Here is a 14,439-nt window from a genome sequence, read left to right on the forward strand (position 1 = left end):
AAGGTTCAGTGGAACACTCCTGGCCCAGGCAATAGTCTCCACTAGTTTAATTCTCTATCCCACTCCCATTCTGACCACTTGCATCTTTCCAGTTAGACCCAATGGAGATTTAAGGAACAGCACCTCATCTTCTGTCTCTGCATATTGCAGCCTATGGGTCTCAATATTAAATTCAATAACTTCAGGTGACACAATATCTATGCTCGTAACAGAACTGGTCCATTCTGCTGTTAGGTTATCCATCTGTAATATTCACTTATTTTCCTCTTCCCCCTGACCTGCATGTCACAGCTTTTATATGTCCCTTTATTTGTGTACCTTGTTCTCTCATTTTACTTTCCCTCATTAGTCTATGAATCAAATGAATCCACGAACATTGCAATCACCTAACCAACACTCACCCTAAGAGAAACATTGCAATAATTTTATCCATCTAATCCCCATCCTCACTGCAACTTAAAACAAATTTGTTTTCTCACTTTTCCAGTTCCAATGAAGGGTCTTCAACCTGAAACATTGAATCTGTTTTTCTTCCCACAGATGCTGCCTGACCATCTGAATGTTTCCAGCATTTTCTGTTCTCATTTCCAGCATCTGCGGTTTGTTGAGATTCAATAGTCTTTGCCCCTTGGTTGAATAATACACTCAACCCTAAAATGACCCTTGGCTGAAGTGTTTTAATTTTGTTTCAGTTGAGTGGAAAATCATTTCCTTCTTTGTAAGTGGACCAATAAGCCAGAGATCATAGAGTAAAAATCATTGGCAAAACATTTAGACATGAGACAAAGAGATTTTGTTTCCACTTGTAGAGTTGTCAAGATCTGCAACATCCTGTCTAAATGCATGGTGAAAGCTAATTCCATTTATGATTTTAAAAGGGAGTTGAACAGATACCTGAAGATGAGGAGCTGCCATGGGTACAGACAACAACTTAAAAGGGAACTCCATGCAAAATATTCCCTCACACATTTGAAGGTTTGTTCTATACAGTTCTGAAATTTTATGGGACTTAAGTTTTCTAAGTCAATAGTCTTAAGTCCCATAAAATTTCAGAATTCCAAATATATATTGTCTGGCCCAGCTCTATATTTAAAGAGCCACAATGGTTATGATGGACTGAAAAGGCTGCTTCTGTATTGTAAGTATGCAACAGTGCAGAATACCACTTCTAATCCTGGGTAACAACTGTCCTTTAGAGACAGGTGTCATACTGCAAAAATTGCACAGATGTAGCCTCTCTGTGAATCAAGAATCAGACACCTCTAAAATATTTGATCACAATATTGTACAACAAGACATGATATCAATGTCAGATTTACAAACTACATCACTTAATAGCTCAAGTAATAGTATTTTAACAGCACAATTTCTATTTTGTGGCATATTTACACTCCTACTCTAATTCTAAGAATTCAGATTGAAATATAGACTCAACATGATTTGATTTCTGAATATTAGGCCAGGGCTGGCTTCTGCTCAGGAGGTTCTCCATCACACATTTTAATGAATCATTAAATGCAGCAAGGTCAATCAATATGGGGAAGGATAATCACATAACAAAAAGTGAATGGAACAGATGTTCATTGCTAAAAATAACCTTCAGAATGTTCATTCCATAATTAAATATACATGCTTGAACATTTTGGCAGATGTTTGACTAATTTTGGCACGGGAGTCAGTTGTATTCAATTCACAGATTCCCTTTAATTGTTAGGCAATACACTGAGAGCTGAAGCAGATTGGAGCTATTTTCTGGCTCAGGACTATCCTTTATTTTAAATGGATTTAATTTTAAAGAACCAATACTTCTTAAATTAAAAACAAATGTCTTCTTGTTTTCACATGTGCTTGGGAAAGAAAGCCCTAAAACAATCATTATTTCCAGGAGCGTCTATTAACTCACTGCTCAGTTTGATTTAGAGTAAAATAGTTACAATATAATCAAGCAAAATTTTACTTAGATTTTTTTTCCCTACCAATTTTCTTTTATCTCCCATTATGCTGTCAGCTGAACATTACCAACATGAAAGTGGCAGTAACCTGTTTCAAGAGATTTCCAGTTTCTGTGCAGTCTAATAATTTAGTCTAATTCAATGAGTTAACCAACCGACTATCTGACATTTCATTCAATGATGTCATCTGTCTTCACCTCTTTTTTTGGGTTACTACTATTACATACTATTCCTGCTGCCAAAGCCAATGCCATGCAAAATATTCATCAATGCTTCTGAAGGTATGTCCTCTATGGTTCTGGGATTTTATTCGGCTTAAGTCTTCTAAGTCAACAAGGCAATTTGAAATAAATGTCACCTGGCCCACCTGAAGAAAGTTAAAAGTTAGCAAGAAGAGGATAAGAAAGAGTTGCACTAGCTGAACCTTACTCGCCCCTTCCCTACTCCACCTTATGGGAAATGGCGTGCTTTAGAAATGTAGTCAATGGTGTAATGTGAGGAACACAACAGAGAATTTATGCATAGCAAGCTCCCACAGACAGTAATGTGATCACATCAAGGTATGTTTTTAGAAATTCTGATGGAGAATAAATATCAGCCAGTACGCTGAGACAAATCCCTTGCACTTCAAGCTAGTGTCATGAGATCTTTTACATTCACCTGAGAGAGGAGATGTCTCATCTGAATATCTTCAAGCCAATGTTGATGTCAAATGTGTTCTTTCTTTTGGCTTTTCTCTTATCTATTTTCTCCCCTTTTTCTTGCCATGCTACAGAACAGACCCATAGCTACCCACTGTCCAGTAGCATCTCTCTCAAGTGACCAAATATCATGACAGGGCCCTGGTAAATGTTGTAGAACAGAGAAACCTATGGGTACAAGCACATAGTTTCCTGAAAGTGGCGACAGAGGTAGACAAGGTGGTGAAGAACGTGTATAACATGTTTGCCTTGAGACAATGGGATATTGAGTGCAAGAGTTGGGACATCATGTTACAGCTGTACAAGATGTTGGTGAGACCATACCTGGAATATTTTTTTAATTTTTAAATTTTTTTAAAAATGTCTTTTTACAGCATGGTAACGAGTCCATGCCGCGCATTTTAAACCCATATTAACCTACCCGTACGTCTTTAGAATGTGGGAGGAAACCGAGGCACCCGGAGGAAACCCACGCAGACATGGGAGAATGTACAAACTCCTTACAGACAGCGACGGGAATCGAACCCCGATCACTGGCGCTGTAATAGCGTCGCGCTAACCGCTACGCTACCGTGCCGGGTTGTGTGCAGGTCTGGTTGTTATACTACAAGAAGGATGTGATTAAGCTAGAGAGGGTGCAGAAAAGATTCACATGGATGTTGCTGGGACTGGAGGGCATGAGTTATAAGGAGACAATGGATCGGCTAGGACTTTTTTCCCTGGAGTAAAGGACACTGAGGGGTGACCTTATAGAGGTTTATAAAATCATGAGGGGCATAGATAAATTGGATGGTCACAGTATTTATTCCCAGTGTATGGGCATCTAAAACTAGAGGGCATAGGTTTAAAGTGAGAGAGGAAAGATTTAGAGGGGACTTGAAGGGCAAGTTTTTCATACAAAGGGTAGTAGGTATATGGAACAAGCTGCCAGACGAAGTGGTAGAGGCAGGTACAATTACAATGTTTAAAAGACATTTATACAGGTTCATGGTTAGGAAAGGTTTAGGGGGATATGGGCCAAATGCAGGCAAATGGGACTAGATCAGGAAGGTACCTTGGTCAGCATGGTCGAGTTGGGCTGAAGGGCCTGTTTCCGTGCTGTGTGACTCTATGACACACAATGTGGAAACCTAGATTAGAGGGAGTAGCTAGCTTTTAGTCCATGGTAAATATTACAGTTGAGCCCAAACTCAACTTCATCCAACATCCATGCACAATTAATGTCTTGCAGCAGTGATTCTTCGACGATCAGGAGTCCAGCCTGATTTACTCACCCAATGCAAAGATGCTGAGATCAAAGTGTAAAACCTCAGTCTTTTCCCAACAGATGATCTAAGTATCACAAATCCTGAGGGACCTTCAAGTCAGTATACTTCAGTTACATTCTGTCTTTACTAATGAAAACCTGGACATTCACATCATTAGCAATCTTATCAGCAAAATACATTAAAATAAAAAGAAATACAAGGCATCATTACAAACATCTTGCATTGGGTCCTGGCTATGTCCTCCAGCTCCATGAATACAGCAAACTTAGAGTGCAAATAAGACAATTTGAATCGCTTTCTTGTATTACATGATTCCATTAATGTTATTGAATAATTGATAGGAGCATTTAAAAATATTTACCTTTACTTTTTTCCTTCTCAACACTACTTTTTCTGAGGTAATTCTCTTTTTAGAAATCTTCTGCCCATCACTGCCCATAATATTTCGTTGCTTTGATGTAACTTGGCCTCTGAGAATAAACTCTGCAATTCTTGAATTTTTAAATGTCTCTCCTAAATAGTTAATAACTTGCTGGACTCCAAGGAGAACATTTTCAATTCCATCTATTTTCTTAGTTTGTTCCTTTGAATTCTGATTCAGTGTTGACAGCATATCAGAAATTTCCCCAGAAGCTTTTGCGCTTTTATTTTCTTCTCCTTGACAGATGGTGCTTTGTTTCATTTTTTCTTTGTCAGCCTTCAAAATTTCAATGTCTTTTCCAATCCTAACAACATCTTGAGATATGCCATCCAGTTTCTGAACAACTTTTTCTTGAACACCCAATATTTTATCTACAGTTTGACTTAAAGAATCCAGTTTAATATCCATCGCACTGAAACTATCCACAGAGCTATTTTGACTGCTCTCCGAGCATTTTCTGGAGGATCCTGTTATCAGAGGTGGCCCTTGGCTCTGAATAGCATTAGAATCAAACACCTTGGCCAGAGAATGTACCAAAGTGCTGGAGTTCTTCCTAGGTGGTGTGTTCATGATGGAATTTAATACAGTTAGAAGAAGATTGAAGTATTTGCAGCAACAACAAATTGACCAGCACAAACAAAGAGGCTTACCTTTGAATAAATTCAATAGTCCAAATCAGTTTTCACCATAAACGTGATGAAAGACCACTGAGATATTGTTTCTTCCCGTTTCAAATGAATAATCTGAGACGTTCTTCAGCAGCATCTGTAAAGTTAGTCTGTTCTTGGTACCGAGAGTTTAATAACTGCATTGGAGGCTTTCAAAAAGTTTCAGACAACTCAGTGAAACACTTATATTTAAGATCCTGCAAATGAATCCAGCAGGTCGTCAGACAAATATAGCTACGGTTGCAACCGTAGTGACGGGTGATTCTTTCAGTTCACTTACTTTCCTTTGTTCCTTTTATGTAATCTAAAGACGTACAATGGCTACATTTAGCAGTAGCAAACTGACATTGAAATTTTCCTACCCACTCCAAATGTCTGTTACCTTGTGACGCTCGCACTGAAATGAAGAAGGCTATTTGGGCACCCATGGCATTCAGCAACACATTTCTTGCATGACATTTGATATGCTTTAAAGTGCAAGGCCATTTCCACTTTAGTTTTCCGAAGCAAGAATGTGGCTGTGTTATGTGTAAGGTAGTTACTGGTTCTTTAATATGAAAAGAAATCAGTAAGTAATTTTCTCTATGTTTCTGTGTGGGAATTCAAACATTGTTGATAATCAAGCCAACTGATACACTTGAATATGATCCTAATAAACACAAGTGCCCAGTTTTACAACTCCAAATACAGATTTTATTCCTGGAAGGAAAATTAAATGTAAACTTTCCTTCCACACCTTTGACATAAATACTTGTGAAAGGTCTGGGCAATAGGCTCAAGGTACACTCTAGAGATGAGCAAATGCTTCAGCCTGATCTGCTAGGTCAGAGGAAGTGCCTCTCTATTAAAATTGGCAATATCAACCTCCCCACTCTTCAGGATTTATATAATTTATTTAATCAGAAACTCTTAACCCTCTCTCCATGCTTATTCAGACACCCTATCCCTTCCCCACTGGTTACTTAGAGACTATTTTTGCTTTCCCCTGTGTATTCACACTCATCCCTTTCACCCCTTTTTATTCTGATGCTCTTCCCTCCACCCCCATTTAGTGACTCTTCTCCCTCTCCTCATTGTGAAAGCATACTTCTTCCTTCTCCATTTATTCAGACACCCTTCACACGACACCCCTCCAACAACCGTCCCCACTTCGCACATGTCCCTCTCCCCCTGTTTATACTCATAAACCATTCAGCCATAGGATCCATGCCGGCTCCAAGAGGAGTAATACCATCAGTGGAATTCCCCCTCACCTTATTTCCCTGTGGTCCTGCAATTTATTTTCTCTCACATGCCAATTAACTTCACTTTGATTCTTTTTTGCCATTAACTTACACCAAAGGGTAATTCACAGCTGGTAATTAACCTTTCCTTGTGATGTAGAAGACAACTGGAGGATGCAGAGAAACCCACACAGTCATGAGTAGCGTGAGCAAACTCCACAGAGGCAGGACCTCAGGCCAAGATCAAACCCGGGCCTCTGGAGCTGTGAGGCAGCAGCACTTAATTGCTGTGCCACAATGCTGCCCATTTACTCATTCCTTCTTGTCCCTCTCCACCTTTGCTTCAGACAGTCGTTCCTCCCTTCCCCCTCCCCCCACTAATTCAGCCAACCTTGCCCCTCTCCCCTGTTTACTTGCAGGTCCCTCCCTCTCTGTTAGATGTTGGCACTCTCTCCTCACTTCCTCAATTAGTGCAGATATACTTGTTCCTCCTCCACTCTAAGGAGTTTTGTTGGTTTTTCCTTTCTTCCCTCTGAAGCACCTTTTCCAGTGCCTCATGTTCTCCCCTTAGTTTGCATTAATTTTGTCCTTCCATCTATTGCTAATCATTTACCTCCATGTTTGTGACTATCAATTTCCCCCTTGCATTGGCACCCCAAATCTCACTTTTGCACTGCTATTTCTTTTTTACTTCTCTGCCATCCATTCCTTTCTTGGAACCCCTTCATTTACCCCTTGCCATACAATAAATGTGCTTTCCCATTGCCATGTGCCTGGGTTCCTTCTCCCTCTCGATTCAGCCCTCCCCCTCCTCCTTGCTGCCACCTGCAAACAATCCGTGATGCTTATCAGCTGCAGACATGGTGCCCATGACCTGTAAATACCATTCAGGTACCATTTTAAGTTGACAACAGAAACTCAATTTACATAGAAATGCATTATAAGCACCATATTACATGTATACTAGGCCAGTATAGACACGATGGGCTGAGTAGTCTCCATTCTGTCCTGTCATTGTTCTATATTATGATTAGGTCAGGCTTTGTGAGGCCGAAGGTAATGGAGCAGAGACTTTACATTACAGATCTTCAACCACATTTCCAGTTCAGTGGGTCTGCTACAGATCCTTTGATGGTTAGATCATGAATATCATGGTTTTGATTTCTCTCAACTAACTGTTAACATGATTGATATAGGGAAAATATGGTTATGTGGAAAATCTATTGTTCTATCTATATTGTTAAATCATTAGCTGAAGGCAACTATTTTCAGGCTAAGTTATTGGCTGGAGTCTATTCAAGATGGACTTAAATTCAGAATGACAATTCAACTAAAGGAAGCCATAAAAAGTTTTAAAATTAGCTGTGATGGAAATAAGGTATGTTGGGGACTGGGAGAAGTTTCCTAGCAAATGCAGAAAAGTTTTCTGGGTTTTGGCTCTTTTAAATTTCTCAACATCAATACTTCAAGCTTAGTGAAAAAATGATCATGTGATGTGCCCTTTGTTGTGCAAGCTTTTTGGTTCTAATTCAGTAATCTAGACAGGCTTAGGTAGAAGAAGATGATTAAGTCGAAGGCACAGTTGTAGAACTGCTGCCTTACAGTCCAGTGAAACAGGTTCAATATTGACTTCCGGCATTGTCTGTATGGAGTTTGCACATTCTCCCTGTGATTGCATGGGTTTCCCCCTGGTGCTCCAGTTTCCTCCCATCCCAGTCTCCTCCCTTGGGTTGGTCAGTAAATTGCCACTGTAAATTGCCCCGATTGTAGGTGAGTGGTAGAACCTGAGGGAGAGTTGATGGGAATGTGGGGAGAATAAAATGGGATGAGTGTAAGATTAGTGTGAAAATTGATGTTTGATGGTCAGCACAAACTCCGTGGGCTGAAGGCCCTGTTTCGGTGCTGTGTCACTCTCTGTCACTAATTTACCTAGCCCACTCTTACAAACTTTTCCAGCCATCAGATAAATACATAGTCTGCTCCAGTGCCAGAGACTTAGGAACTAGCTTAAACTCAAAAGATGTTTGAAGAAAGGTAGCAGGGCCGTAATTTACCCGGGAGACATTGACACAGTCCGACCACCTAGGAAACTAGGTTTCAGGTAGAGGCACTTTTCTTGGAATCAAGGTAGGATTTGACTGAGTGTGGCATCAAGGAGTTCTGGCAAAACTAAAGTCAATGGGCATCAAAGGGAAAACATTTCAGTGTTAAAATCAAACTTTGCACAAGTAAAGATGGTTGTGGTTGTTGGAGGTCCATCAACCCCAAACTCAGGGCATCACTACTGGAGTTACTCAGAGCAGTACAGAGCCATAGGCCCAACCATCTTCAGCTTCTTCATCAATGATCTCCCTTCCAACATTAGGCCAGATGTGAGGATGTTTGCAAATGATTGCACAATGTAAATTTGTTCATTATTTTATTATTATTGTCACTTGTACAGAGGTACAGTGAAAAACTTGTCTTCCATACCGTTCATACAGATCAATTCATTACACCAGTGCACTGAGGTAGCACAAGGTAAAATAATAACAGAGTGCAGAATTGCAGTGCAGGCAGACTAAAGGTCATAACGAGGTAGATTGTGAGGTCAAGAGTCCATTTTATCACACTAGTGAACTGTTCAATAGTCTTATAACAGTAGGATAGAAGGTGTCCTTGAGCCTGGTAGTATGTGCTTTTAGGCTTTTGTATTTTCTGCCCGATGGGAGAAGGGAGAAGAGAGAATGTCTGAGGTTGGTGGGGTCTTTGATCATGCTGAATGCTTTTAGGCAGTGAAAAGTATAAGCAGAATCCATGGAGGGGAGGCTGTTTTCCGTGATGTGCTGAGCTGTGTCCACAAGTCTCTTCAGTTTCTTGTGGTCACGGGCAGAGCAGTTGTCATACCAAGCCATGATGCATCTGGATAGGATGCTTTCTATGGTGCATTGATAAAAATTGGTGAGGGTCAAAGGGGACCTGCCAAATTTCTTTAGCCTCCTTGGGAAGTAGAAGCACTGATGAGTTTTCTTGGCCGTGGCATCAATGTGGTTGGAACATTAGTAATGTTCACTCTTTGAAACTTGAAGCTCTCAACCCTCTCGACTTCAGCACTGTTGATGTAAACAGGAGCAGGTGCACCTCCCCCTTCCTGAAGTCAATGACCAGCTCTTCTGTTTTGCTGACACTGAGGGAAAGGTTGTTGTCATGACACCATGTCACTAGGCTCTCTATCATCTCCTGTTGCTAAACCGTTGGCTAGGATCTTTGAGTCCTCGTTGTCCGGGGGAATGGTACCGGAGGATTGGAGGGTGGCAAATGTTGTCCCCTTATTCAAAAAAGGTTGTAGGGATCGTCCAGGGAATTATAGACCAGTGAGCCTTACGCCTGTGGTGGGCAAGCTGTTGGAAAGGATTCTAAGAGATAGGATCTATGAGCATTTAGAGAATTATGGACTGATTAGGGACAGCCAGCATGGCTTTGTGAAGGGAAGATCATGTCTCAAAAGCCTGATAGGGTTCTTTGAGGAGGTGACCAGGAAGATTGATGAGGGTAGTGCAGTAGATGAGGTCTACGTGGATTTTAGTAAGGCGTTTGACAAGGTTCCACATGGTAGGCTTCTTCAGAAGGTCAGAGGGCGTGGGATCCAGGGAGGCCTGGCCGTGTGGATTCAGAATTGGCTTGCCTGTAGAAAGCAGAGGGTAGTAGTGGAGGGAGTGCAGTCAGATTGGAGGGCTGTGACTAGCGGTGTCCCGCAAGGATCGGTTCTGGGACCTCTACTTTTCATGATATTTATTATTGACTTGGATGAGGGGGTAGAAGGGTGAGCTAGCAAGTTTGCAGATGACACAAAGGTTGGTGGTGTTGTGGATAGTGTGGAGGGCTGTCGAAGCTTACAGAGGGATATTGATAGGATGCAGAGCAGGGCTGAGAAGTGGCAGATGGAGTTCAATCTGGAGAAGTGTGAGGTGGTACACTTTGGAAGGACAAACTCCAAGGCGGAGTACAAGGTTAATGGCAGGATTCTGGGTAGTGTGGAGGAGCAGAGGGATATGGGGGTTCATATCCACAGATCACTGAAAGTTGCCTCACAGGTGGATAGGGTAGTTAAGAAAGCTTATGGGATGTTAGCATTCATAAGTCTTGGGATCGAGTTTAAGAGCCATGAGGTAATGATGCAGCTCTACAAAACTCTGGTTAGACCACACTTGGAGTACTGTGTCCAGTTCTGGTCACCTCATTATAGGATGGATGTGGAAGAGTTGGAAAAGGTACAGAGGAGATTTACCAGGATGCTGCCTGGATTGGGGAGTATGGATTATGAGGAGAGACTAAGGGAGCTAGGGCTTTACTCATTGGAGGGAAGGAGGATGAGGGGAGACATGATAGAGATATACAAAATATTAAGAGAAATAGATAGAGTAGACAGCCAACGCCTCTTTCCCAGGGCACCAATGCTCAATACAAAAGAGGGCATGGCCTTAAGGTAATGGGTGGGAAGTTCAAAGGAGATATCAGAGGGATGATTTTTACCCAGAGAGTGGTTGGGGCATGGAATGCGCTGCCTGGGGCGGTGGTGGAGGCAGATACGTCGGTCAACTTCAAGAGATTGTTAGATAAGCATATGGAGGAATGTAAATTAGGGGGATATGGGGGAGGAAGGGGTTAGATAGTCTTAGGTGTGGTTTAAAGGTCGGCACAACACGGTGGGCTGAAGGGCCTGTATTGTTCTATGGTTCTACGTTCTACTCCAACTCATCATTATTTGAGATACAGCCCACTATGGTGGTATCATCTGCAAACTTGCAGATGGAGTTAGAGCAGAATCTGGCCACACAGTCATGAGTGTATAGGGAGCAGAGCAGGGGGCTGAAGACGCAGCCTTTTGGGGCACCAGTTTTGAGGATAATCGTGGCAGAGGTGTTGCTGCCTATGCTCACTGATTGTTGTCAGTTGGTCAGAAAGTCAAGGATCCAGTTGCAAAAGGAAGTGTTGAGTCCCAGCTCTAGGAGTTTAGAGATGAGTTTGCTTGGAATTATAATATTGAAGCGGAGCTGTAGTCAATAAACAATAGTCTAACATAGGCTCAAGACCACTTGTAACTCAAATGACGCAGCACATGGTTGTATGCAGCAAGATCTAGACATCATTCAGGCATGAGCTGATAAATCGGAAATAATGTTCACACCACAAAAGTACCAGGCAATGACTATCTCCAACAAGATAGAACCTAATCACTTACCCTAGGCATTATCATTAACAAGTCCAAAATCTTGGACTCCTGGAAACACCATTGACCAGAACCTCAACTGTGCCAACTATGTAAATACAGTGGCTCAAGAGCAGGTTGGAGGCTGGGTAGCCTGTGGTGACTGACACATCCAGATCCCCAAAGTTTTTCCACCGTCTACAAGGCACAAGTCAGGATCATGACAGAATACTGTTCATTGCTTCGACGAATACAGATTCAACAACTCTCTGGACGCTTGACCTCATCCAGGAAAAAGCATACCACTCAATTGGCACCCCATCCACAATCTTAAACATTCAATTCCTTTTCCATCAGTGCACAGCAATTGCTGTACATTCATTAACAAAATGTACTGCATTTACTCATCTAGGGTACACTCACAGCATCTCCCAAACCCACAATCTTTGCCACCAAGGAGATCGAGGGCAGCAAGCATGTGGGAACACCATCTGCTGGTTCTCCTTAAAGTCGCACTGCATACTGGTTTGGAAATATATCACCAGTCCTTCATCATCGCTGGGAACTTCCTACCCATCAGTACTGCGGGAGTACCTTCACCAGAAGGACTGCAGTGGTTCAAGAAGGTGGCTCACCACAACTGTTTTGAGGGCAGTTAGGGATGGGCTGTAAATGCTGGCCATCTAATTGCCCTCTAGAAAACCCTATCCTAAGAGTCACTACTAAGCCAGAATAACAAATAAAGAAGAGTTTGGACAGGCTCAGCCATGGTAATTATAGTTTGAGCCGTTTCTTAACTAATTCAAAAATGCTGTTGCAAATGTATTGGGGTGCACTGGGGAAAGGGTTTACCAGTGAAACTAAAGGTAATTTATAGGTCAATTTGCTTCAACAACCATGTAAAGCCACCCAAAGGATAAGTGGTTTATATAGCTAAAGGTCACTTCGCTTCCCAGATGTTCGATACAAATTTGAGATTCCCAGTCATACAATTCTAGTGTCGGGGTCAAACGGCTGCACTTCTGCTTTGAAAGTGGTTAACTATCCATCATTTTGTCTGAAGGTGCTGATTGTCGGGATTTTACGTACTCATTCTGAAGTAAATATGCTGGGTGTTGGTCGGTGTTCAAAATCAATGTGCAATTCAGCATCAAATTCCTTGTTGCTGTTCATTTAGTTATTGCCTGGAAATCACAAACCTGGGAACAGTGGATTCATTCAGTTCTGGATATTATTAACCTACAGAGATTAACATTTAACCAGAGGGGTCAATTAATTCAATTTGAACAAGTATGGAGCTCATTTGAAAATTATGAGACTGCCAAAAGGAAAAGAAGACCACCATGATATTATCTAGAAATAATTAGGACCAAATGTACCAACAGGTATCAACTGGATGTGTGGCAAGAACTACCATGTAAACTGGAAAAACAGCTAGTACATTGGAAAAACTTCGGTAATGTTTTCAAATGTGGTATACTTGTATATTTTATTATGGGCTGTTCACTTTTATTGCTCTAGTAAAATGATTATTGAAACCGGTTGATGAAAATAAGATAAGTAAACAATTGGTAAACCATAAAAAAACAATAAGTGTTGAGGAATAAAAGACAGAATTATGTTTATACAGCACATTCTCAGATTTCTCGTAATCCTTTGAATGCGACAAAATAGACTTAATTGCATTGGTTTGTTATGGTGTTAAACAAAAAGTCCTTTATCATGAATTAAGCTAACACAGCAATAAAATAAATATTGATGTTGAAAGTAATTATGGGCAATTTTGAAAGTCTGTCATCAGCAGTGGGTCCCTATCCCTGGCTTGAAATTTTTGTTTATATTATTCATTCATTGGGATGTGGGCATTGCTGGCAAGACCAGCGTACAATGTATAGAATGAATATAATTGCTTTTGAGAACTAGGTGGTTAGCCATCTTTTTGAACCATTGCATTTCTCTTGTAAAAGAGCTCCCACAGTGCTTATAGGGGAGGGAGTTGCAGGACATAGGCCCAATGGTGATGAGGGAATGGCAATATATTTCCAAGTCAGAATGGTGTGTGAGTTGGAGGGGAATCTGCAGGTGATGGTGTTCCTATGCGTTGAAAGCCTATGCACCAGGCTCAGAGGCTTAATTAAGCTGCGTTACACAAGCTGCCAGTAACTGCACCCACTCCCAAGAAATACACATGTTATTGAGATGAGTATTAGACCACTTGCCCCTCCCATAGAGGATTAAAAATTGTTCTCAAGAAGGGAGTGGGAATATTAATAGGAAAGGTGGATTTGAGTTCCTGATCCTATATCCACTCTGTAGACTATTAGATCCTCTGTAAAATGACTGCTTTACATTTCTGTCCTAGTCCATCACCCATGCTTATGTTACTTCTGGACCTGGCTGTCTCAATTCTCTCCTGCCCTGCTACCCACTTGGCAGCACTTCCCACCACCATTCTCCAATTCTGCACTGCCTCTCTCTCCTCCTTAAAACCTGACATTGTCACAAGGCTGTTGGTAATCTGCACCAATATCCTAGATCAATGGCAAAATTTTGCCTCAAAACTCTCCTGAGAGGTGGTTTGAAATGCTTTGACTGTATTAAAGGTGCTAAGTGAATAGAATTTGTTGCTGTAGCTTTGGGGGATGGAGGAGTGTTGGAACCAGTCCAGCAGTATTCTAAGTGATTTTTGTGGATCCAGAATAGCATTCCAGCTCCTCCTGGGCTTGCAGAGATCAGTTCTACACTTACCATACAAGCACCTGCCAATCATCTGCCAGCTTTGCTGAGTGGAGAGCTCATAGCAGATGCTCTAGCATTGATTTTGCATGGGTCTCAATGACATAATGGCAGCCTAATTTGCATGTACTTATTCAGCTCCAGGTTGAGTTGAATGGACACTTCAATTGTTCAAACAGAGTGGAAGACAAGGGCAGTAATTTATTTTTAACTACTGGTCTGTCTGGTTTCTCTGGGTGTTCCTGGGACAGCAGTTACTTTTTGTATAAGAAGGCTCAGCTT

The 14,439-nt window shown here is 41.4% G+C and overlaps 1 protein-coding gene across 1 annotated transcript in view; it reads right to left on the bottom strand.

The window, feature by feature from the left end:
* Positions 1-14,439, bottom strand: part of mylk4b (myosin light chain kinase family, member 4b) — a 132,527-nt gene that overhangs the window by 40,065 nt on the left and 78,023 nt on the right. The window lies entirely within an intron of this gene.

This window comes from Pristis pectinata, chromosome 5, assembly GCF_009764475.1.
Source record: "Pristis pectinata isolate sPriPec2 chromosome 5, sPriPec2.1.pri, whole genome shotgun sequence".
NCBI classification, from domain to species: domain Eukaryota; kingdom Metazoa; phylum Chordata; class Chondrichthyes; order Rhinopristiformes; family Pristidae; genus Pristis; species Pristis pectinata.